The 25,076-nt window shown below is 40.8% G+C and overlaps 1 long non-coding RNA gene across 1 annotated transcript in view; it reads left to right on the forward strand.

Moving 5' to 3' along the window:
• The window catches only part of LOC309850266, a 67,251-nt gene that overhangs the window by 24,619 nt on the left and 17,556 nt on the right, over positions 1–25,076 (forward strand). The window contains exon 2 of the long non-coding RNA XR_014304156.1: positions 7,524–7,631. This is a non-coding gene — a long non-coding RNA (uncharacterized lncRNA). The remainder of the gene's footprint in view (positions 1–7,523; positions 7,632–25,076) is intronic.

Consider the following 25,076-nt stretch of genomic DNA (forward strand, 5'->3'; position numbering starts at 1 on the left):
ATGAAACCTCAAACTACCTTATTAGTGCTTTATACTCAAATATTAATGATGACTACAGGATTAGTGTGCATTTGTAGTAACACTTAAACACCAATGGAAAACATACAAACAAAATATCCCTGATGAGATAAATATAGTGCAAGAAACTGAAGAGAAATATGTATAAATTCTAGTAAGTATCCTCACAGGAAGGATTAAGTGCACACTGTTCCTTCAGACCATTGCTTATGCTGTAAGTTTAAAAAAAATCTATTTAGAAGATCATTTAAATTCACTGTTCTTTCTATATTGTTTTGCCCTTTTGTAAGGCACTGAGGAACACTGTGGAACAACAAGGATAAAAATACTACTGTGTAATTCCCAAGTTGATCCCATCACACAAACGGATGTGAAATTTCAACTGTTACAAGAGTACCAAGAAGTCAGACGATGGTGGGATTATGTGTTCTGGAAGTTATGACCAGATTTAGGTTGAAACAGATAGCAGCCCCTGTAGTCACACTTTTCTTGAGGAAGCCAGGCCTGATCTGATGGAATTCTCCCGAGGGTATAGCAGGAAACATGATTAGTGTTTTTCCAGGATCCTTACCCATCATAGCAGCAGCCCTCAGGGGAGAGGGGGACAAGCTTTTCTTTGGAAAAGGTACTTTCTTCCTTCTTGCTTCCTTCCCCAGGAATATTCTACTTTCTTTGTCTTTCTATGGCCTGGTTTGATTTTGTGATTGGGACGGTGTTTTCTGTTTTTATACGCTGTGTATAAGCTCACCATAAACCTGAGCCAAACCGATAACCTTTAAGTTATCTGCAAATCTTTTTTTTTTTTTTTAAGATTTTATTTATTTGACAGAGATCACAAGGAGGCAGAGAGGCAGGCAGATGGGGGGGGGGGGAAGCAGGCTCCCTGCTGAGCAGAGAGCCTAATTCAGGGCTTGATCCCAGGACCCTGGGATCATGACCTGAGCCGAAGGCAGAGGCTTTAACCCACTGAGCCACCCAGGCACCCCTTATCTGCAAATCTTGAGACAGGTCTCTGTAAGGCCTTATGTTTTCAAATACTAGAAGTGTTGTTGGTTGGGAATTTGTGTAAATCACGGCACGTGGTTGCAAAGAATAGAAAGGATTCTCAAATCAACTTCATAGAAGAGATCTATTTGTTTGCTCACATACCTGAAAGTCTGAGATACAGCTGATTTGAGGTATAGTTGGGAACAAAGGTTTAAATGACGCTAGTGGTTTTCCTCTCCGTTTCTTATCTCTGTTTATGTTAACACCTTATCCTCTTTTTCTTGTAATATAGAAAAGTTTCTACCATGTGACTTGGGAAGATGACAGTTAAGCAGCCTCAAATTTAAATCTTCCCATGTCTGTGACTCCAAAGATAAAGAGAAAATATACGTTACCTGAACAACTTAACGGGCACGTGGAGGACTCTGATTGGCCCATGGTGGACCTTGTGCTCAGCTCTGTTGGTGAATCACTGTTGCTGGAGGTATGGGAGACCCTGACTGATTTCACCAGGTTCCTTGCTCCCACCTGTGGCAGAGTGCTGCCATATGTAGGTGACCTTCCTCAAAGAAGAGGGAGTGTGCTGTTATCATACAGGTTTAACGGAAAAAAACTATAATTATCACATTTTGTATCTACAATCATGAGGTAGAAAAGAGGAGGTAGATCTGCCTTGTTTTCATTATGTTCTTGACTCAATAACCATATTCAATCATAGCTCTTCAAACAGACAGTGGATACTCTTTCACTGCATCTTCGTTTTTAAGTTAGTGTTTGGCAAGATATATTTGGCAATTGGCAATCATACACAGGCACATACAGTATTATGAGATTTCATTGATTGAGTGGTTCATTCATTCATTCAGTCACTCATTAACTCATTCTTACTTCCAACAACATTTATCAAATACCTGGTATAGGCCATTTATAGAAAAAAAGAATCAGGGTGCCTGGGTGGCTCAGTTGTTTAAGTGTCTGCTGTCAGCCCAGATCATGATCTCTGGGTGCTGGGATCCAGCCCCCCATTGGGCTCCCTGCGCTATAGGGAGTCTGTTTCTACCTCTGCCTCTCCCCCTGCTAGTGATTTCTCTCTCTCTTTCTTAAATGAATAAATAAAATCTTAAAAAAAAAGAAAAGAAAAAGAAAAAAGAATCATAGTATCTGTCCTCATCAAACTTAAAGTCTGTCAAAAGAGAAAGACAATCAGCTCTACACACAGACACACACACACACACACACACACACACACACACACAACTTGAAATTGTTTTGAATGCTCTTAGATTATATAACAAAAATGGACAGTTGCTTTATGCTGGCATATTAGAGAAACCTCTCTCAAGAGGTTACATTTAGGTGGAGTCTTGAATAATGAGTAGGAATCAGCCAGTTAAGAGTATGGGGAAGAGCTTTCAGAGAGGAGAAACAGCATGTGTGAAGTACCCAAACTGGAAAGAGAGTCCTGAATGAAATCTGTTGTATCTGACTGACGAGAATGAGGAGCATGAAGTATGAGGCAAAAGATGAAATAGAAGATCATTCAAGACCTTACAGGCTGGGCTAAGAAGTTAGCATTTTAGTTACACACCCAGTGGGGAGTCCCCAAAGGGTTTAAACCAAAGCAATGATACAATTTGATTTATGTTGACAAAAATCATTCTGGTTCATTCATTCATATGTTTATTTAGGCTATAGGTTATGGAAAATTGGAATAAGACTGTCTGGGCTTGAAGTCTAATTCTGTTTTTTGTTTTTTTTTTTTCCATCAAGTTACTTTATTTTTATTTTTTTGAAATTTAATTTAATTTTTTTCAGTGTTCCAAAATTCATTGTTTATGCAACACACCCAGTGCTCCATGCAATGTGTGCCTTCTTTAATACCCACCACCAGGATCACCCAACCCCCTCCCCCACCAAAACCCTCAGTTTGTTTCTCAGAGTCCACAGTCCACAGTCTCATGGTTCGTCTCCCCCTCTGATTTCCCCCAACTCCCTTCTCCTCTCCTTCTCCCAATGTCCTCTATGTTATTCCTTATGCTCCACAAGTAAGTGAAACCATATGATAATTGACTCTCTCTGCCTGACTTATTTCACTCAGCTTATCTCAATTTCCTTTTTAAAGATTTTGTTTATTTATTGTTTATTTGACAGAGAGAAAGAGAGAGAGAGTGTGTGCAAGGGAACACAAGCACAGAGAGTGGGAGAGGGAGAAGCAGGCTTCCCACAGGGCAGGGAGCCTGATACAGGGCTCACTTCTAGGGCCCTGGGATCATGACCTGAGCTGAAGGCAGGTGCTTAAAGGCTGAGCCACCCAGACACCCCAAATTCTGTCATTTATTACTTGTATGACCCCAAATACTTTTCCTACCTGTTTGTGCCTCAGTTTCTTCATCTGTAAAGTGGGGATAGCAACAGTAACTGCCTCATAAGTTTGTTGTGAGAATTAAAAGATATATGAAATAACTGGGTGATGGGCATTAAGAAGGATACATGATGTAATGAGCACTGGGTGTTATATACAATAGACGACTCACTGAACTCTACCTCTGAAACTAATAACAGACTATATGTTAATTAATCAAGTTTAAATAAAATAAAATAAAATTGACAAAAAATATGTGGTGTTTAGAAAAGTACTTAGAGTATGGTGTTATCTAAGTGTTTACTATTACCACTACTACTATTATTATTAAACATAATAATGCTGTGTGCCAAGGATTGAGGAAGTAATAAATGGTCTTGGCAAAGGGTGAGAGTGTCTACTCACTAGAGAATTTGTAGTAAGATTGTCAGACAGTGTTTGGTACTATATGAATGAGTGATTATGAGTTACAGGGCTTCCAATGTGCCTCCATGTTTTATAATTATCCAGACAATTGTCTATGGATTTCAGGTTAGACAGACTGACCTGGATTTCAGTCCTGGCTTTGCCTCTTACTAACCAAGTATCTCCATTCAATAAGTCTCACTTTCATTATCTATAACATGGGGACATTAAAAGCACTGATAGGTGGGGTGCCTGGGTGGCTCAGTGGGTTAAGCCACTGCCTTCGGCTCGGGTCATGATCCTAGGGTCCTGGGATCGAGCCCCGTATCGGGCTTTCTGCTCAGCAGGGAGCCTGCTTCCTCCTCTCTCTCTGCCTGCCTCTCTGCCTGTTTGTCATCTCTGTCAAATTAAAAAAAAAAAAAATCTTTAAAAAAAAGAATAAAAAAAAGCACTGATAGGTAGTATCACTATAAGAATAAACAAATTTAAATATGTCTGTTATGTATGTACAACAATGTATGTGTGAAGAATTTAGCATACTGCCCACTTTATGATAAATACTCAATAGATGGTAGTTATTACTAATCTTAAGAAGTAGTGATATTGCTATATATATTTTTTCAATACAAGTCACTATGCTTTATTTTTGTATCATTTTGACACACACTCTGAGTTGTTAAGAATTTGGATTCAATACACAAAGATGGACTCAAAATGAATAAAAGACCTCAACGTGAGGCAGGAATCTATCAAAATCCTAGAGGAGAACATAGTAACCTCTTCAACATCGGGCACAGCAACTTCTTTCAAGACATGTCTCCAAAGGCAAAGGAAACAAAATAAAAAATGAACCTTTATGACTTTATCAAGGTCAAAATCTTCTGCACAGCAAAGGAAACACAGTCAACAAAACAAAGAGGAAACCCACAGAATGGGAGAAGATATTTACAAATGACACTACAGACAAAGGGCTGATATCCCAGATCTGTAAAGAACTCCTCAAACTCAACTCTCAAAAAACAGATAATCACGTCAAAAAATGGGCAGAATATATGAACAGACACATGTCCAAAGAAGACATACAAATGGCTAATAGACACAGGAAAAAATGTTCATCATCACTAGCCATCAGGGAGATACAAATCAAAACCACATTGAGATACCACCTTACATCAGTTAGAATGGCCCAAATCAGCAGGACAGGAAACTTGTGTTGGAGAGGATGTGGAGAAAGTGGAACCCTCTTACACTGTTGGTGGGAATGCAAGTTGGTGCAGCCACTTTGGAAAACAATGTGGAGATTCCTTAAGAAGTTAAAAATAGAACTTCCTTATGACCCTGCAATTGTACTACTAGGTATTTACCTCAAAGATACAGATGTAGTGAAAAGAAGGGCCATCTGTATCCCCAATGTGCATAGCAGCAATGGCCACAGTCGCCAAACTGTGGAAAGAGTCAAGATGCTCTTCAACAGATGAATGGATAAAGAAGATGTGGTCCATATATACAATGGAGTATTATGTCTCCATCAGAAAGGATGAATACCCAACTTTTGTATCAATATGGATGGAACTGGAGGAGATTATGTTGGGTGAAATATGTTAAGCAGAGAGAGTCAATTATTGTGTGGTTTCATTGACTTGTGGAACATAAGGAATAACATAGAGAACATTGGGAGAAGGACAGGAGAAGTGAGTTGGAGGAAATCGGAGGGGAGACAAACCATGAGAGACTGGACTCAGAAACAAACTGAGGGTTCTGGAGGTCAGGGGATGGGAGTGTTGGGTGAGCCTGGTGGTGGGTATTAAGGAGGGCATCTATTGCATGGAGCACTGGGTGTGGTGCATAAACAATGAATCTCAGAACACTAAAAAAATAAAGTTTAAAAAAACCCACAAGGAACAGAAAAAAAAGAATTTGGGTTCCTTTTTAGCTGTTTAAACTATACCTTGAAGGGAAAGAATACACACAACTATTGCTGTAGTTATGTTTAGGTAGGGCAATTTAAAAAAGCAGAATAGAAATAAGGAGAGATTTATGTGTTTTACTAAAAATACTTAAAGAATTTTTAAACTATTGGTGGTGAAATAGGTTTATAAGTTATTTGCATGTTAAAAATAATTATTGAGGGGCAAGTGTGTGGTACAGTGGGTTGAGCATCCGACCGTTGGTTTCGGCTCTGGTTGTGATCTCAGGGTCCTGGGATCCAGCCCAGTATGGGGCTCCAAGCTCAGTGCAGAAGCTGTTTAAGATTCTCTCGTTCCCTCTGCCCCTCCCTCCTGCTCTCTCTCTCTCTTTCTAAAATAAATAAATATTTAAAAAATAATTATTGATAGGAAAATAAATAATGGCATACTCTGAAAATATTTTCTTATCTGATAAAAAATTAACACTTCTAAAACATACATGTGCAGCTTTAAATTTTATCCTCTTCTTTCATTATTTATAAGGAAACAAATGCTTCATGGCTTTTACAAAGCACACATGTTTGCTCTGTAAAGGCAAAGTCTAATTTGAAAATCTGTTTGTCATTTCAAACCTGTATTCAGATCTACCTTTCTAATTTCCATTCTTGTCTCTAACTGAACACACCATGCAGATGCTAGAGGCAGATGGATTTAAATTGAATTATGATCCAACATAGATGGAGAGTGAAATAGGAAAAGAATAATTCCATTTGTATAGCAATAAGTTACCATTAAATCTGGCTTTATGATGTTTAACTTTGAGATACCCTGCCCAAACACAGTTGATTGATAGGATTGAAATTGAAACCACTGACGGTTTAACCTCAGTCTATAAATCAGAGGTAAGGATTATGGCGCTATGGTCATTTTCTTTATTGCTTGGTGTGGGAAGAAGGTAAACAGACTTTACTGGGTCTGTGGGTCTGGGTACCTTGCAGGTATACAAATAGGAGATGAGAGGACTGATCTCAAGGAGTTCATGTGCCGATGGCTGGTTGAATACAACTTACTTGAGGAACAAATGAGCGCCAGATTCTTGCAAGTAGATGGGTTGTAGAATGGAGAACAAGAACAACACAGAAAAAAGAAGGTCGTGCAAGGGAAACATGAATTGTAAGATAAAATTCTCAGCACAAACACCCAGCAATTTTGCTGCATTCCACAAGCCAAAACCATTCCTTTCTTGTTAGACTTGTCAACACAATCGACCAAGGGAGGTTTTTCCGTATTAAAAAATTGGAAGAATAAAGACTCATGGGGTAAAAAAATTTTCCTGATATCCAGTTGTGCAGGAAACGCCTATCTCATAAAGAAAGGAAATTTATACCTCTACCTATTTCAGGCCCCAAATGATCCTCTTAAAAACCCAAATGTGTAACCTAGATATTTGGTATGAAAAATCTAAAAGAAAGATACACTGTGTCTCTCTTAAAATAAAATTAAAGATTTATTCCAACATTGTTGTATTTGCTAGTCAATTTAGTTCTTTTTCCACCTCCATACTTTCTCCTAGACCATTGGGATATCTGCTAACTCTATGATTTCTCTCTTATTTTTCCTGTGTTTCTGCTAAACTTATTTTCATTTTTCTGGCTATTTTCAGTGTCTACTGAAACTAAACAATTATAGTCCAGTGGTTTACTGAACTGAATTATTCTTTCATGGGTGAAAAACTAAAAACGAATGAGGGGGCACTGACATAGTGTTGTCAATTTTTTGTATTATTAATGATAGACACAAAAAGAATTGTATAGATTTTACTTATTTCTCTTATTACTTCTTAGACTGGTGAAAATTTATTACTGGCTGACCCCAACCTGGGAACCCACTTCGGGTCACTCTAATCTGAAAGAATTAGTCCTGAGGATCTAAAACTTCAAGCTCTGAAGAAGGTTAGTTCTCTTTTGTGTTCCATGATTACAAAAAATGTACATTAAAAAAACTTTAAAATGGTGTTTACTTTTTGGTTAAAATATATAATTTTCAGTGGCTTCTTCATGAAGCAATTTTTAAAAAAGATTTATTATAAAGAGAGAGCATATGTGAGCCATGGGAGGGGCAGAGGGAAGAGAGAGAGAGAGAGAGAGAGAGAGAGAGAGAGAGAGAGAAAGAATCCTCAAGCAGACTCCCCGTTGAGCATGGAGCCCAACTTAGGGGTTGATCCCAAGACCCTGAGGTCATGACCTGAGCTTAAATGAAGAGCTGGCCGCTTAACTGACTGAGCCACCTAGGTGCCCCCATCAAGTCACTTTTGAAGATGGCTTATATTTTCATTATCTAGTCCCCATCTACTGTTACAACCTGTTATTTTTACCACTTCTTGCCTCCCTATGTGGGTCTCCATATACACCCATCTGAGAACCAGTCCTCCTGGCTTGTCAGTTTTCTTCTGCTTTAACATATGGTATTCTCTCTGAGAGGCTTTGGTTTAAAAGCCAATTCAGAAGCCACATCTTAGGGGAAGCCTTTCTAGGAGCCTCCAGGCAGAGCTAGTGACTTCTCCCTCGGTGCATTCATGAATATACACTATACGTGTATCTCCCGTCAAATAACTCCTATAATATTGTATGGCAATGTTTTATATACAAGTTCTCTTCTAGAAGAGCTCCTTGAGGACAGAAACTATATCCTCTTCAATTCTTATTCTACAAATAGTGTGCATTGCTGGAAAGTGAAAATATATTAGGCAAAAGCAATCTACTCTATGTTTTGAAATGGTAATCCTTCTTTTAACTGGGATCTTTCTTAGGCAAAACTGGTTTGCACCGGCTTGTGTGGGCAAAAGGAAATAGTCTCCCCCCCAGCCCCAGCCCCTGGGCATGAATTCTGCCTCTCCCTACCCTACTACCATCAACCCACAGAAGACAGGGTGATTAGAGTCATGTGTTTTTGTTAATTTAAAGTAACATTCTCCACCCCCACATCTATCTATGTATGTGTGTATATATATGTTATTTATACATATACAAATAATTAAAAAATATCTTGATGGATATTATATACTCACACAGCAAAGTAAACAATACTTATAGGCATGTATTTTCATTTATTATAACTCTCTTTCTGTGCCACTAGATGTCCTTTTGTTTGATCCTTTTTATTAGAGGCATAAACTAGATGACTGTATCTTATTTGGAGTTTTTATTCTCTGGCACCGTGTTTGGAATAAATATTTGTCGAACGAAGGACAAAACATTTCCTCAGTACTTTTACTTAAGTGTGATTTGAGAATCTAATGAGTCCATCACTGACCTTACACACAGGCTCCAATGGGAAAACAGGAAGGAAAATGAAAGGGAAGTGGTGGCGAAGGGGTGACTCATTCTGTTTTTGTGTTCTCTTTTATCATAAGGTAGAAAACAGTGAAAAAAAAAAAGATGTGGTTTCACAAAACATCATCATCATTTCCTTACTAAAATGACAATGTAGCAACAGATGATTTTGAAAATTGATTTGGGTGCCCGGATTTTATGCTCTTGACGCAGGATGCAACAGTTACCTTAACCAAAACATTACGTTTGCTGTGGTATTAAGAATTCTGACATCATATTATGAAATAAAGTAATGGAGAGAATAATAAATTAATTGAAGACATCTTTAAATATATGTATGGAGCATTATATTACTGGAAAGAGGCACGCAATTGGGAAGGACCTACCCTCCGAGTATTTAAGACTGGTTAACAGTCTTAACTAGGATAAAGATCCTACTTTATCTCCAAATGTCTTCCTTAAATTCTTTCAACCTTTTCTTGCCACCTTGAACTGCTTCTTCCCTCTGCTGCTTTCCTCATGCACCTGACTGCCTCATGATTTGAATAGAATGTGAAGGCTTCAAAATTCCAGCTCCAAACCATCATTAATTATACCAGGCCTGCTGCTGCCTAGAGGAACCCCCCAGCCTTCATCTTCTCCAGGCTTTGTGCATGAGCCATTGTTCTGAATAGGGAGGGCTGGCTTTTACTTTGACAGTTCCTCCAAACAGGGTTTAGGGAATAGCTGTGGCCACTTAACTGGTGTGAGTTGCTTGCTCAAAAGCCAGCCTCTTTTTTTCCTTGCTAGGAAAGTCCTGACTTTGTTTAGACGTTCACCTCTCTGCACTTGACTCAACGGTAAAATCCTGGTTGCTTTTGGCAATCCCGTTCACTTTCAGAGGTTGGTTTAGGAATGAATGTATGATGTGGTTCAAGCCAAATGTGAAGACAGATGGACAGCTCATGGGATGGGTCTCCTCATTCTCAGCAGGAGGGCAGGGGTGCAATAGTCTCTCTTCTTATACTGGACGCTGTGGTACCTGCAGTGATTGATGGCAAGAGCCACAGAGGCCACCTTGTGACATGGAGGGAGACCCAACCCCACCTGGGAAGGATGGCACAATAGAGCAAAATGGAAAAAACAGGGTTCCCTAATGAATCTGACAAACATATCCTGGAAGTACCTACCTCTGGACATCTTTCTCACATGAGATAGTAAATTGTCTGACTTGTTGAAATTGAGGTTGTCTGCTCCTTGCATTCAGAAGCATCCTTACTGCTAAACTCTCATTAGGAAGCCCTAATCTTGATGTAGGACCCTTGGCAACTCAGTTAATTTTTGACTCCAATGGTTTTATGTTTTATATATATAAACCCCATTCTCTTTCCTTTCTCCAATCAAAAATTCCACTTAATATAAAATGCTGTAAAAAAAAAATGGTGAATAAGTAATTAGATTTCACCACTTGACCAAATTCTGTACCTTTCCAACTTTGGATACTTTCTTCATTGCTTCTGTTCAACCACATTGCAGAGCTCATGAGACACATGTGGGTTTTACTATTAATGAATCTTTACCAATACTATTCCATCTATGGAAAACAACTTTTTAAAAAAAGATTTTATTTATTTATTTGACAGACAGAGATTACAAGTAGACAGAGAGGCAGGCAGAGAGAGAGGAAGGGAAGCAGGCTCCCCGCTGAGCAGAGAGCCCGATGCAGGGCTCGATCCCAGGACCCTGGGATCATGACCTGAGCTGAAGGCAGAGACTTTAACCCACTGAGCCACCCAGGCGCCCCGGAAAACAACTTTTTGCTGTACTTATTTATAGTGAAACTACATCCCTTCTTCAAATTTAGTCCAAAACCTATTTACTTCCAACATTCCACCAGCCCAAATCACTTCTGTCTGTGGACTGTACCTTGTTTGAACCAATCTTTTTGAAATTATCCTTCTCTGCGTGTATACAGTATCAGTCTCCTCAAATAAATAGAAAGCTTCTTTAAAGCACCAGTGAAATTGTTTTTGTTAAATGATTCAGGGAATCATGCATTTTTCACATTAGTGTCTCTCCCGGTACATTGCTTCTTAGGTAGCAGGTGTTTCGTACAATTTGTCAAGTTGGTCATGTGTGAAATGAAAGGATGGGATTAAGTGATACTTCAGATCATTTCTGACTCTAAGGGACAGAGCTGATGATGTCTAAGGTGAAGTGAAACCGTGGTTCTTAGAGATACATAAAAGTTTGAGTGTTGAAAAGGAAAGAAAAAACCATAAATGTGGGTGGTGGTGAAATACTTTCTTTTTAGATTAGTGTTTTTGAAACTATACTTTTATTTTTGGAGAACTTTACTCATGATATTTATTTTTTGGAGTAGCTCTTTGCAAATGCAGAAAGTCCCTTTGTGATAAAAATAGTCTTTCATAATACGTAACCAGTCCTAAATCTTTTACAGTCCTGCCCATATTGTGGGCTTTATTGTAGCATTATCCGTTCTTGTTTTAAACTTTGCACATGTTGGACTTGGAGGGGGATTTGCTTTGCTTAAGGGAAACACTCCAGTGGGCTATTTTTGAACTTGCTTTGACATTTAGATTTGGAAATACTGTGTTTCCAAGATACTTATGCCCAGATAAGCTTGCAGTGCAGATGTAAAAGCATATCAAGTCAAAGATTTTAACGATCTGCTAACATAATCTTTCACAGGACAGTTCCTATTGTGGAACTATCTTTGTGTAGATTAAATGGTAAAAATTGGGGCGCCTGGGTGGCTCAGTGGATTAAGCCACTGCCTTCGGCTCAGGTCATGATCTCAGTGTCCTGGGATCGAGCCCCGCATCGGGCTCTTTGCTCAGCGGGAGCCTGCTTCCTCCTCTCTCTCTGCCTGATTCTCCGCCTACTTGTGATCTTTCTCTCTGTCAAATAAATTAATAAAAAAAAAAAATCTTAAATGGTAAAAATTAATACAAGATGGGGAGAAGTATGGAAGGTTCAAGGACTAAAACTTTTCCCTTACTTACCTCACATTCTCATCTCTACGGTTTATGGACATAGGGAAGACATATACTCACAATTCCCAGAGACTCTGTGTTTTGTTTTAGCTTAACGATGGATCAAATCTCTGCTTGTTTTTCCACCAGTACTTCAATTAGTTCTAATGGCTCACATGAGCGCTGGCAGCTAGGTGCACATTTACTGCTTGGAAGGTCCCAGCCAGGAGAAGAAATGGAGGTGGGATGTGGAGGAAGCCCTGGGAGGGTGAGAAGGCAGGAGTGGTGAGCTTCGTCGCTTCCCCGATCAGCCACAGGAGGTGGAGCCCTCGCCCAGCTGCAGCACGCCCCCTCTGTGCTTTTCCAGAAGCAGGCAGAGCCTGGGGAATCTGGCAGAGCTGCCTGCAGCTACGTCCAGGCAAGTGCCAACCGCAGACCTGGAAGAAGTGGAAGGCACTCCTAAATACGTGTGTTATACGGAGTCCTGTTTCTGTCTGAGGGCCATTGTTTCACAATGAAAAGGAGCCAGTAAACCAACTTCTAGTTTATAGTTTCTATAAAACGCAAGGGCTCAATATCATCGTATCTTTGCTCACGTTATTCCTTCTATCCAGAATCGCCCTGGCCGCCCCCCCCCCCCACCACGTGAATCCTAACCTTTCCTATAAATTTAGGAGCACCTAAGCACTCTTTAAAGTTTCCTTTGTCTGGGGCGCCTGGGTTAAGCATCCGACTCTTGATTTAGGCTCAGGACATGATCTTAGGTCGTGATCTCAGGATCGTGAGATTGAGCCCATGCAGGGCTCTGGGCTGGGCATGGAACCTGCTTAATATTCTCACCCTCTCCTTCTGCCCACCTCCCTCCCACCCTTGCGTGCTCTACTCTCTCTCTCCCTCCAAAAAAAAAAAAAAAAAAAAAAATATGCTTCCTTTTTTGGAAGTGTTTCCTGATCCCACCTCTACCTCTCACTGGAGAAAATTTATTAATCTGTTTTTTGAGCTGTTCCCTATACATGGTTAATTGTGTATAGTCCTTATAATACTTGGGTGCACTTATTTTATTTATTTATTTATTTATTTTTTAAAGATTTTATTTATTTATTTGACAGAGAGAAATCACAAGTAGACGGAGAGGCAGGCAGAGACGGAGAGAGGGAAGCAGGCTCCCTGCTGAGCAGAGAGCCCGATGCGGGACTCGATCCCAGGACCCTGAGATCATGACCTGAGCCGAAGGCAGCGGCTTAACCCACTGAGCCACCCAGGTGCCCCGGGTGCACTTATTTTATATCCTTTTCTCCTACTACTGTTTTTTGTCCTCTTTTAGTCAGGGACGGATTCCTCATTATCGCTATGAACCTATATGATTCAGCACAGAGGGGGTCTCATTGTAGGGATTCCATGTATGGTAACTCAGAGTGTAAATAAATGAATAAAGAAGGGCGGGGAGAGTTCCAGAGGATAAACTGATGAGAGTTCAAGGATTTCAAAGCTTTACCTGGTAGATATGTGCATTTGGGGTTGCCACCCTCCAGCTCATTCTTTGAAAACAGCCATTCCCATCTGAACGTGGAGCACTGCCAAGATGAGCTTCCCTTCTCTGTTCTGTGTAGGAATCCGGCTATTAGTGTACTGCCTGGGGTCAGCTTCTCTTATTCCAGCTAAATTCCATGTGATCTCATAGAAGAAACAAACAACAGTGCATCCTCTGAAAAAGGGTGAAAATTTATATCTAAATTTATTCAGGAAACGTCACCAATATTTACTAGGTATTTATAATGTTCTGGGCACTATGCTAACCCACACGAGGGGTAAAGGATTCTGTAACTCGCGAAATCCTCACAAGCCACTATCTTGCCTTTCAAGTTCCCAAGGAAAAAAAATTCCAGAAAGGAATCTACTAGGGCCCTATGTTTCAATCCCCTCCTTACCTCCCCTTCCTCCCCTCTGCCCATTGTTGATAGCTCAGCAGGAAATCTCTCTTTTGCCCTCAAAGGTATTTGGGTTTTTGGAAGGGTATGAACTTCGAAGCAGGCTGATGAGTCCTTGAAGCCCTCTGTTCCCTCTGTACACTTGGAGCTATATGGTAATTCACTCCATACCTATAAACACCAATTTCTTTATCAACAAAAACGATAAGACCTATCATTAGTGGTTGTAGTAAGAATTAAAGGAGATAATGAACATGTGAAATTATCTAGGAAATAACAGTGCTTAGAAAATGGTAGGTTTGATCAGTATTATTGTTCTTTCGTATAGTTCAGAATCATACGAGTAATTCTCTTCAGCAAACCTTGTGACATGATTATCTTTGTGCGGCTTTGTACATTTAGAGCAGACTCATTACATGAAACTCTCCCAGAGTGATAGCAATGGCTTGTTACATATTGTAAAGATACCTTGTCAGAGAAGAGAACCCGAGAGAACACGAATGCTGCCACCATCACTACAAAACTGGGGTTTCCTTCTTGGAGTCTTGGAACCACTCCAGGCTGAGCCCTCCTACTGGGCTTTGCTGGCACTGGAGGGATGGTGGTATGTCTTGGCTTCAAAGACAGCACAGACCATAGAAGTCAAAGAAGCTCAAGCTAAAAACTGTGCCACTTGCTAGCTAATCAACCTTGAGAAAGTTCCTTCAACATAATGTGGTAGACAGAAAAAATGCCCACCTCTTCTCCGGTGCTGTCCATGTGCTAATCCCTGGAGTGTCTGAATATGTCACCTTACACAGCAAAAGGGATTTCTTTTTTTCATTGCAGATATAATTAAATTAAAAATTTTGAGATGGAGAGACTATTCTGGATCATCTAGGAAGGTTCAATGTTATCACAAGTGTCCTTATAAGAGGAGACATAGGATACCTAGGAGGAATCAGGGTCGGAAAAAGGGCGTGTGTCAATAGACTTTGGAATGATGACCTTTGAAGATGGAGAAACAGGCTGCGAGCCAAGGAATTCAAGCTGCTCTAGAGGTGGGAAAGAGTGAGGTCATGATCTTCCCTTGAAGCCTCCCTCCAGAAGGAACATGGCCCTACCAACAAACGTCATTGTTTGAAGCTACTCGGTTTGTGATCCTTAGTTACAGCAGTAGTAGAAAACGAATATACACCTCAAGCTTTAGTTTCATATCTCTAAAATAGTAATGCTGTGTAACAAATACTTATTATGTCAGGTATTATAATTTTAGGCCTGGAAGATAGAGGATTGAATAATACAAAGTCTGTGCCACCAGGGATCTCACATTACAGCGGGTAGACAGATATCAAATAAGAAGATCGTTTCAACTCTTACAAAGTTCTATGGAGAAATAAAAGAGATCAAGGGAAGAGAGAGTGTGGGGGAAGAGAGAGCCGGAGGATCTATTCTACATGAGGAGCTCAGGCACTCTTTGCAGAAAGATACTTCAGCAAAGACCTAGAGTAAGGCGCCAGCCTGGGGTAGATCCCCAGGAAGCGCTTCCCAGGATGAGGAAATGCCACAGCCTGTGGTGCTTCCTCAGGCTGAGACAGGAACCGTGCAGGAAGGCCAGTGCAGCTAGGAGCTTGGGGAGGGGGCGGGGGGAGGAGGGTGACAGGGGAGTACATTGGAGGCCACTGGAGATGTTCGCCTTTCTTTCTAAATGCAAGAGGAAGTCTTGGAAAGAGGTCCACAGAGGCACAAGTTAAATTTAATTTAGTAATAATAAAAAAAAAAACCATTCTGGCAATTTCGTTTGGAGCTTAGAGGAGAGGTCAGAGCTCGAGGCATTTGTCTGGGTAAAGTGAGTATTGATTGTCGTTGCAGGACGAGACAGGCTCATGCCCGCACAGAGTGTAGGCAGAAAGTCTGGGCCTTTTGGGTCTGGCAGGGAAAGACAAGCTGGCAAAGGAGACCAAGAAGTGGAAGAAAACTTCAGAGGGTGGGTGTCCTGGAAGCCAAGAGAAGAGCAGGCTTCCAGAATGAGCCCTTGTCAGAAAGCCTCCAAGTCTTGTGTTAACATTTAGAGATAACATATAGACACAAAGATTAGGTCTTAGACAATCCTCCAAAATGATAGTTGTACTTAATGATAGTATTGATAAGTTACTTGAGTTCTCTTGATTGCTTAGAAACAAGACCTCAGACCAGACCCCCTTGCAGCTACCCAATTACTTTTTTTCCCCTTACTTGAATGTCTTTCCTGTTTTGTTCTTGCTGGTTCCCTTGTAATCGTGGGTTCTGTAGATAGCGAAGACCAGCCAACAGCAGAAAACAAGCACTACATGGACTTCTTTTTACTTGTGCAAGGGATACCTCTTGAAAGAAAACAGCAAGACTCTAACAAAAGATGATCCTTTGGTACAGCTAAGGAAAATATGATTTCCTAAAGTACCCTGGCTGTTCTGCATCATTTCCATTATAAAATGACATTATGAAATGACAATAAAATCCCACATTACAGGACACAAACAATTGCAGTGGCAAGATCGGAAACTTCATTATGCATCTATTAACTAAAGGTTTGAGCAAACGGTTTCTAACCTTTTGGTGTTGTGACAGCCTTTTTTTTTTTTTTTTTTTTTCCCCCATCTGTCACTCTCTACCCTTTCTCCTAAGAGCTGTAATGGGCTAGTTTTACTGTTTGAATTAAATATAATTTTGTTTTGAACATTCTGACGCCACTTAAGATTATTGGAGATAGTTGCAGTGGGAATAGCGAGGCTCAGAGGAAAAACAAGTGCACAATGGGGCCAGTGATTCATCTCAGCTTGAGAGCACTTCTTAGGATTTGGTGTCATTTAAATCACTTTGAAGCCTCATCTCTTAATTATGGGTTTCAGAACACTGTTCTTGCCCTGTGCTAGCCTATGATGTAGGGGAGTCTCTTTATCCTAAATATGTAGGTTCTCTCTCTAGCTCTGTCTGACACCTCTTTCCCGGGTCTCTGCATTCCAGCATTTTTTCCCCAAGTGCCCTCCAGGCTCCTTCCTTAGGGCCTTTGCAAGGGATGCTTCCTCTCTGGGAGCTGATACAAATTGGCCTTCAGGGTAGGAGCATCAAGTCAAATAGTTAGGCTCTAGGATCTGAGTTGAGGGCCCTTCAGCGAGGCCCAGCAAACCTGTTAACATTCTGGCCAGTGTCATGGGATGGCACCTGCGTCTCTGGGGAAACCACCTCCCTGTCCCCATCTTTATGGCTCCAAACCACACTGGGTTGCAGGACATCTCCACAGCCACATGGAGCCTGCTGCTCCAGCCAGGTAAGAGTTGCCACAGTACCATGTTCAGCAGGCTTTCCCTTAGCATGGCACATAGCACAATGAAGAGTCTCGGCTAATATTCAAACTGTCACCGTGCCGATGCTCACGCTCTTCCTCTGTACTTTACCCTCCTCATGTTCTCATTCCTTCCTCACTCAGCTTTGTTCTTGTAATGCTTCACTATAATCAGTCTTCATCTATACCCTTCACTCCCTTGCCTCCTTCCCCCTCTGTTTCAGATTTGTATGCTGCAGTAACAAACGATCACAGACTCAGTGGGTCAAAACAACACCTCTCCGGTACTGCACCATCTCTGAGGGTCAGGAGTCCAATCAAACGTTAGGCAGGTCCTTTCCATGGGTCTTACAAGTCTGTGACCAGCCAAGATGTGAGCAGGACTGAGTTCTCATCGGAGGCATGGAGTCCTCTTCCAAATGCATACGGAATTCATTTCTTGTAGCTGTAGCATGCCTAATGGTTCACTTCTTGGAATGGTTTGTTTCTTCAAAGCCTCAGGAGAGCATCTCTTGTACTCAGGGAAGACCTAAGCTTTCTCTGAGGCCTTGATTGATGACTCAGGCCCACACAGGATAATCCCTTTCCAAGAACTCCAAGTCAACTAATAAGGGATCTGCAAAATCTCTTCCATCTGCACACAATGTATGTAACCATGGGAGTGATATCCCATCATATCGACAAGCCCTGTCACACTCCAGGGAAAGGGTCTACAACAGAAGCCAGGGGATCTTGGGGTCCATCTTATTCTGTTTCCCGCACTGTTGTATGTGTCCACCAGAACACCAGCCTCTACTTGCTTAACATTTCACCTGTGTATATATATATGTGTGTATATATATATTCACATGATTGAGAAGAACACACAAATATATTGACCAATCTCACTTTAAATCCTTTTTTTTTTTTTTAAAGATTTGCTTATTTATTTGACAGAGAGAGGGAGAGAGCACAAGCAAGGGGAAGTAAGCAGAGGAAGACGGAGAAGCAGGCTCCCAGCTGAGCAAAGAGCCCAATGTGGGGCTTGATCCCAGGACCCTGGAATCCTGATCTGATCCGAAGGCAGGTGCTTAACCAACTGAGCCACCCAGCTGCCCCAAAATTCTTAACCAAAATTTAACCACTAACTTCATTGGGCCTTCAGGTTTTCCAGTTACACAGTTTAGTTGTTCTCTTCCTCCTCTAGATGAACATCCCCCCTAACACTCTACTACCCCTTCTCCCTGCCCTCCCCCTTTTTAAGATTTATTCATTTGAAAGAAAAAGAGAGCATGAGAGAGAGCACAAGCGGTAGAGGGGTAGGAGGAGAAGCTGATTCCTCGCTGAGCAGGGAGCCTGATGTGGGACTTGGTCCCAGGACCTGGAGATCATGACCTGAACTGAAGGCGGATGCTTAACCCACTGAGCCACCCAGGTGTCCTTCCCCTGCTTCTTTAAGTGACACCTTAGAAGTGAGTGGCGGATGACCGTCACGGCTCCCATGGCCATACCTGCCATCCTCCCTGCGTCTGTACCTCACACTCTGCTTGCCCTCCCGCCCCACTGGACGAGCAGTGTGCCTGCCCACCACAGGCCAGCCCTCCCTTAGGTTGTCCTGAATCCCTTCTCCTCGCTGCTCACCCATTTAAGGACAATGCTCCTATAACTGCCTCTTTTTTGGCCTCCGTCATTCAATTTTCCTGCCCTAAAGGATCATTCCTCATGTTGTACAAACTAGCTGTAATTTCTCCCATCTTCAGAGCATCCCTCTCTCATGACCCCGCTGCAGCTCCACTATTTTCTCTTCCATTTGATAAAAATGTCTTGAGAATTGTCAATGGTAAATCTGTCTCTCACAGAGTTGTCTACACTTCCTTTCCTCCATTCTCTGTCGAATTCACTTCATTAGGTACTGTTCCCACTGTTGCCTAGTCAGAGTCCTTGGCAAAATCATATGGCTTTTTCTTTCTTTCTTCTTCTTCTTCTTCTTCTTCTTCTTCTTCTTCTTCTTCTTCTTCTTCTTCTTCTTCTTCTTCTTTTTTTTTTTTTTTTTTTTTTCCAAATCCAGTGGTCAACTCTCAATCCTTATCTTCCTCAAGTATTTCACACAGCTGAGCACACGTTCCTCCTTCAAATACTCTAAGTGGCTCTCAAGATACCACCCTCTACTGCCTTCCTATTTCATAATCAAGATATCCAACATTTAAAAGCATTAAAGGAAGGTGAACAATGATACCATTTGTGTAAAAAATATATATTCTGTACTATATACACAATGCTACTGCTTGTGTAAAAAATATGTATTCTCTTGCATATGTGTGGAAGCACAGAACGTTGGTTACTTCTAAGACAGGGAATCTGGGTCCTTTTGTGTTTTTTGAATTTTTTGCCCTGTGACAATATTCAAAATAAATCAAAAGCACCAAACTTATATCATATGAATTGGTTGGCAGAACTCATGGGCACATGGCAGCCACTGCAAAGGTCTGGTGCCACCAACCTCTTTGCTGGGGTCATAGGTGACCACAACCACAGAGCTCTATGACACCCTCCATACTCTCCTGTCCCTGAACAATGGCACTGAGATTTCTGGTGTGGAATACACACTTGGGAACAGGGCCAACTGAACAATTTAATTTATTAGTAAAACAATATCAAAGGGAAACAATGCTCACAAATCCATTTTTGCTTGTGGGAAAAAACACAGAACATAGAATTACATGGAGCAAGAGGAGGTCATGAACTTGACATTGTCCTCAGCTTGTTGTAATACCAGAGAAATGGAAGAGGGGAAAAAAGTCCACCTAAGAAGGAAGAAGAAGATAGACCAGTTTGCCTAACATGCACTTGAAAGAAAACTTAGGAGTATACTAATTTTTAATTAAATTTTTATCTGGGAGACAGTGCTATTTATTACCAAAACTTTTATTTAAGAGTTTTACAAAGGCATAATATTTTTATTATTTGTTGTCCACAAACTGTGTCAATTTGTTGGTCCTGATTTCCCAGCTAAAACATTGTCTTAACTCACAGAAACTCACAGAAACAGATATATGTAAATTCTTCAGTATTGTTTTCTATTATGGAAATGATGGTGGTGGTGTTGCTAAGGTGGTATGTGTTGAGTATGTATGTGTGATGGTGGGGTGGGTGCAGGTAGAAATTATTTTTTGAAAATTAGTATATGTCTAAATGAGTCCTGGGAAGTTTTTTTCTTATTTGGTTCCTATACAAATACTCACTTCTCTTCCAGCCCTCCAAATTATCCTTCTAGCTATCCCTTTTTTTGACTAGGGGGATGTGAGAATAAAATGGCCATGTCCTTATTTATATTTGCCGACCCTAAATGCCCAAGCTCTTTTAAGTTTTGTTCATTCTTTTATTTATTTATTTAGTATCTAGGTAGTGAGTTTGGGGAAATGTTGTATTTTAATACCGAGAATGCTAGAATGCCAGGTTCATAGCCATAGATTTGTTAAAGCAAATGAAATTTGAGGTTGTGTTAATACATGCATGGGGCCAAAGGGGAGAACTATGATAGTCCTTTCCATGTTGACCTGGTAATACACAGAGTATGTTGTCCTCCTGTGAGACCCGTCTTGAGAAAGTTAGAGGCATTAGGAAGAGGAGAGAACGTGACTACTGCCTTCAGATATTTTAAGGGTGAGGATGAAGCAAGAGTTTGACTTTGTGGTAAATGCCAAGTGGTAAAATATGGACCAAGTATTGGTGTAGGAATTTTGACCCAAATTTGCATGAAGATGCAGGAAAATGATTTCTTTCCAAACATCTGAATTCCCTAGGGATGGAATCCCTCTCCCCTGGGGAGAGGGAACACACTACTTCTGGAGGTGGTCCAGTATTTTCAGTTGGATGGTTGAAGAAGGTGACATTTGATGTCTCTTGCATTTCTTAGGATCTAGGACCTTTTATGAGTCCTGAATTCTTTTGACCTTTTCTGAGTCTCAAATTCTTTTGACACTCTATAAAAGCTATCAGGTCTCTCCCCAGAAACAAATAATATGTAAGATAACATTTCCTCCTGCAGCCGATGTACAATGTGGATAGAAAGAGAACAGCTCCAGGGGAAGAACTCCTAGGTCTCCAAAGATGAAATTGTGGAAACTACTGCTTTGAGTTATTTCTTGCTTACAGCGGGTTTGAATAATTAAAGGCTTCATCTGAAACTAAAGATGCTTTTTCATCATGCTTCAAGAAATAGCATTTTCTTCTCAATTCATTTAAACACAGCCCATAAATCTTTGAAATTGATTTGTTTTTATGGGCTTCATAAGAAATAGGTCAGAAATAAGAACAGACTACTTATTTATTTATTAATTTGAAAGCCTTTTTGACAAGTGTGATTATAAATTTAGCTGAATTTAAGTGCTAACTATAGATTAGTTTATAATGCATAACTTCGCCTATTTTCCTCTTTGGTCCTTATGAGAATCCTGTGACGCAGGGAGATTATTTATCATCACTTTACAAATGACTAAGCTTCAGAGAACTTAATTGGGTGGCTTGAGATCAAAATTAGAGAAGTATGTATGTGATGAAAGGTCCTTTGTAACTGGATTCAATTCCTGGTCTGATGTGTGACCTTAGAGAACTCCATGTTTCTATAGTTCAGTTTCCTCATTTCCAGAGTGGGGGGAATTGTACCATTAACCTTCTACGTGGGTTCTCAACCCCTGTAGAAACAATGAAATTTGTGGTCTTACGTATTGACGAGGCATGTGTCTTGAGAATGAGAGCAAAGCAGGAGCCATATCCCCATTCTCAACCCAGCCTCAGAAGGCACACAGTGTCATTTCCGCTGCATTATTGTTATGGTCATAGAACATTAGAAGTGAGTCTCTATGGCTGCCTGTATTCAAGGAGGGAATTAGCTTCCGTATTTTTATGGGAGTTTTAAAAAACCATCATGCTCTCCAAGCCTCCTACCGTCTTTCTTAATTAATAATGTTGTCAAACTATTAGGTATGTGTTGGTGGGGGAATCAGGTGTACAAAAGAAGAAAAGACTTTATCTCTGCTTTTAGGGCGATTACAATCTGGTCCGGAAAGATAATGCTTTCCCTAGAAAAGATAACCAAGAATATCTTTGGAGTAAAAGTTCCAAATGGTAAATTGTGCCTGAAGTGAGGAAACCGGAAGCCCTAGCTCTCATCCTACCACTAACGTGTCACGTGACAGTGGCCAGGCCATGTAGGGGTCATGTAGGGGCCTTGCATTTCCACTTTTATATCAGGCATATGGATCTGGGGTGGGGCCTGGGTGGAGACTGGAGAGATCTCTGGTACTTCTTTGGTGTTCCCTTAAGCAGTAAATCTGTGAAAGAGGGTTGACTTTAATTTACAAACTTCTTAAATTTACCAAGTATGTCATATGGGCAAGGTGCCCTGCGAAGTGCTGTAAGGAAATGAAGTTACATCAGTTTCATAAACAAGTACATCTATATTATTCTATATATTATATGTGTGAGATATATATATATATATATATATATATCCTTATAATATAGAGATAGAATTTTTTTTTACATTTGTAAAAAGATTTATTTGAGAGAGAGAGTGCACGAGTGAGAGGGGTGGAGAGAGAATCTCAAAGAGACTCTTCACTGAGCATGGAGCCTGACATGGGGCTCAATCTCACGACCCTGAGATCATGACCTGAGCTGAAATCAAGATCCAGTCACTTAACCCACTGTGCCACCTGGCATTTCAGAGATAGAACATTTTTATTTCTTTGCAATGGATCCCTATGATGTGAAACAAATATAAAAGGACACATAAGAAGACATATATATATATAAAACATCCACATATCTAAGAGATACACAGTTGATCCTTGAACAACAAGAGTTTGAACTGCGTGGGTCCACTTACATGAAGACTTTTCCAATAAATACCGTACAGTGTTATAAATATATTTTTTCTTCCTTATAATTTTCTTAATAACATTTCCTTTTCTCTGACTTAGTTTATTATAAGAAGACAGTATATAATACATATAATGTACTAAATATGTGTTAATTGGCTGTTTGTATTATCAGGAAGGCTCTGGTCAATAATAGGTTATTAGTAGCTAAGTTTTGGGGAGTCAAAATTTATACATAGATTTTTAAAAAAAGATTTTATTTATGTATTTGACAGACAGAGATCCCAAGTAGGCAGAGAGGCAAACAAAGAGAGAGGAAGAAGCAGGCGCTCTGGGGAGCAGAAAGCCCGATGCAGGGCTTGATCCCAGGACCTGGGATCACGACCTGAGCCAAAGGCAGAGGCTTTAACCCACTGAGCCACCCAGGCACCCCATACATAGATTTTTTAAAAAAGATTTTACTTGGGGCGCCTGGGTGGCTCAGTGGGTTAAAGCCTCTGCCTTCGGCTCAGGTCATGATCCCAGGGTGCTGGGATCAAGCCCCACATCGGGCCCTCTACTCAGCAGGGAGCCTGCTTCCCTTCCTCTCTCTCTGCCTGCCTCTCTGCCTGCTTGTGATCTCTGTCTGTCAAATAAATAAATAAAATAAAAAAAAAAACAAAAAAAAAGATTTTATTTATTTATTTGATAGAGACAGCAAGAGAGGGAACACAAGCAGGGGAGTGGGAGAGAGAGAAGCAGGCTTCCCACTGAGCAGGAAGCCCAATGCAGAACTCGATCTCTGAACCCTGGGATCATGACCTGAGCTGAAAGCAGATGCTTAATGTCTGAGGCACCCAGGGGCCTCCGTACATGGATTTTAAGATTGCACGTGGGTTCGGTACTCCTAGCCCCTGTGTTATGAAAGGGTCAACTATTTATAAAATGAATGTGTAAATTCAACAATCATATCAAATACTCTGCATCAGCTGGCACACTTCAGGGGGCAATGCACACATACCGTGTCCAGGAGAAGGTATAGACTGTAGGCCTCAGACTCGGTCATAACCGCTTCTGTCATTATGTAGTTTCAGCACGTTACTTACCCTCACCAACGCTTAATCACTGCTTCCACAGAATGACAGGCCTGAACTACTTTACAAGTTTCCCTCAAACTCTTAAAAAAACACTGATTTGATGACTTTTGGGTTTTTTGGTGGTTGTTTTTTTATAACTGCCTGTGATTCCAAATTACGTGTGTTAAAATACTCTGCATTCTAACATTTATTGAGTGTCCATGGTGTAAAGGCTTAGATGTGTTAAGAGTGTCCTCTAAATAAAATTTTCTATTGGACACTTTAGAAAACAAACAGAGGAAACCTGTCTTATAAGAGCAGCTCTGGACTGCACTCATGTTTTTTTTTGTATTACAAACTACATCATATATACCTACAAAATCATTGTGCCTTGCCTTATGTGACCTTGGCCACTATAAAAGTCTTTCATTGGGTACAATTCTGATTTTATCTATCTCCTGGGCTTCTCTGTTCTTGTCCTTTTAAGGTCCGGCTCTGGCCTGTTATAGCACTTCTGGGCCCCAGCCCAAAGCCTTCTTGAGGTGCAAACATTATATTCCCATATAAGAGGGATGAGACCGAATCTTAGCAGGCAGCACTGCTGTGGAAACATCTATTAGGTCCAGGCGATCTGCACTTTTGGAAAATTGCTGAGTTATACAAAATTACAGAATGACACATTCCTTATAGCCTGGCGGAGAGAAGCCTGTCCTGCCTAGCTTTGCAAAGAGGAGTATAAATTCCAGTCTATCCCCTTGACCTTAATTAATCCTTAAACAAGCTTATAGGATGAGCAACATAAGGCCCAGAAAGGTCATTAGAGTAAAAAAATCTAGTAAGGGGCAGGGGTGGGGATGAAGGAGTGAAGACTCCTCAGGCACACCAGGATCACTCGCATTTCTGTCTGGCAGTGGGACGTGGGCAGGCTGGGGAAGGTTCCGGTAT

The sequence above is a fragment of the Mustela nivalis genome (assembly GCF_964662115.1).
Source record: "Mustela nivalis genome assembly, chromosome: 16".
Taxonomy (NCBI): Eukaryota; Metazoa; Chordata; class Mammalia; order Carnivora; family Mustelidae; genus Mustela; species Mustela nivalis.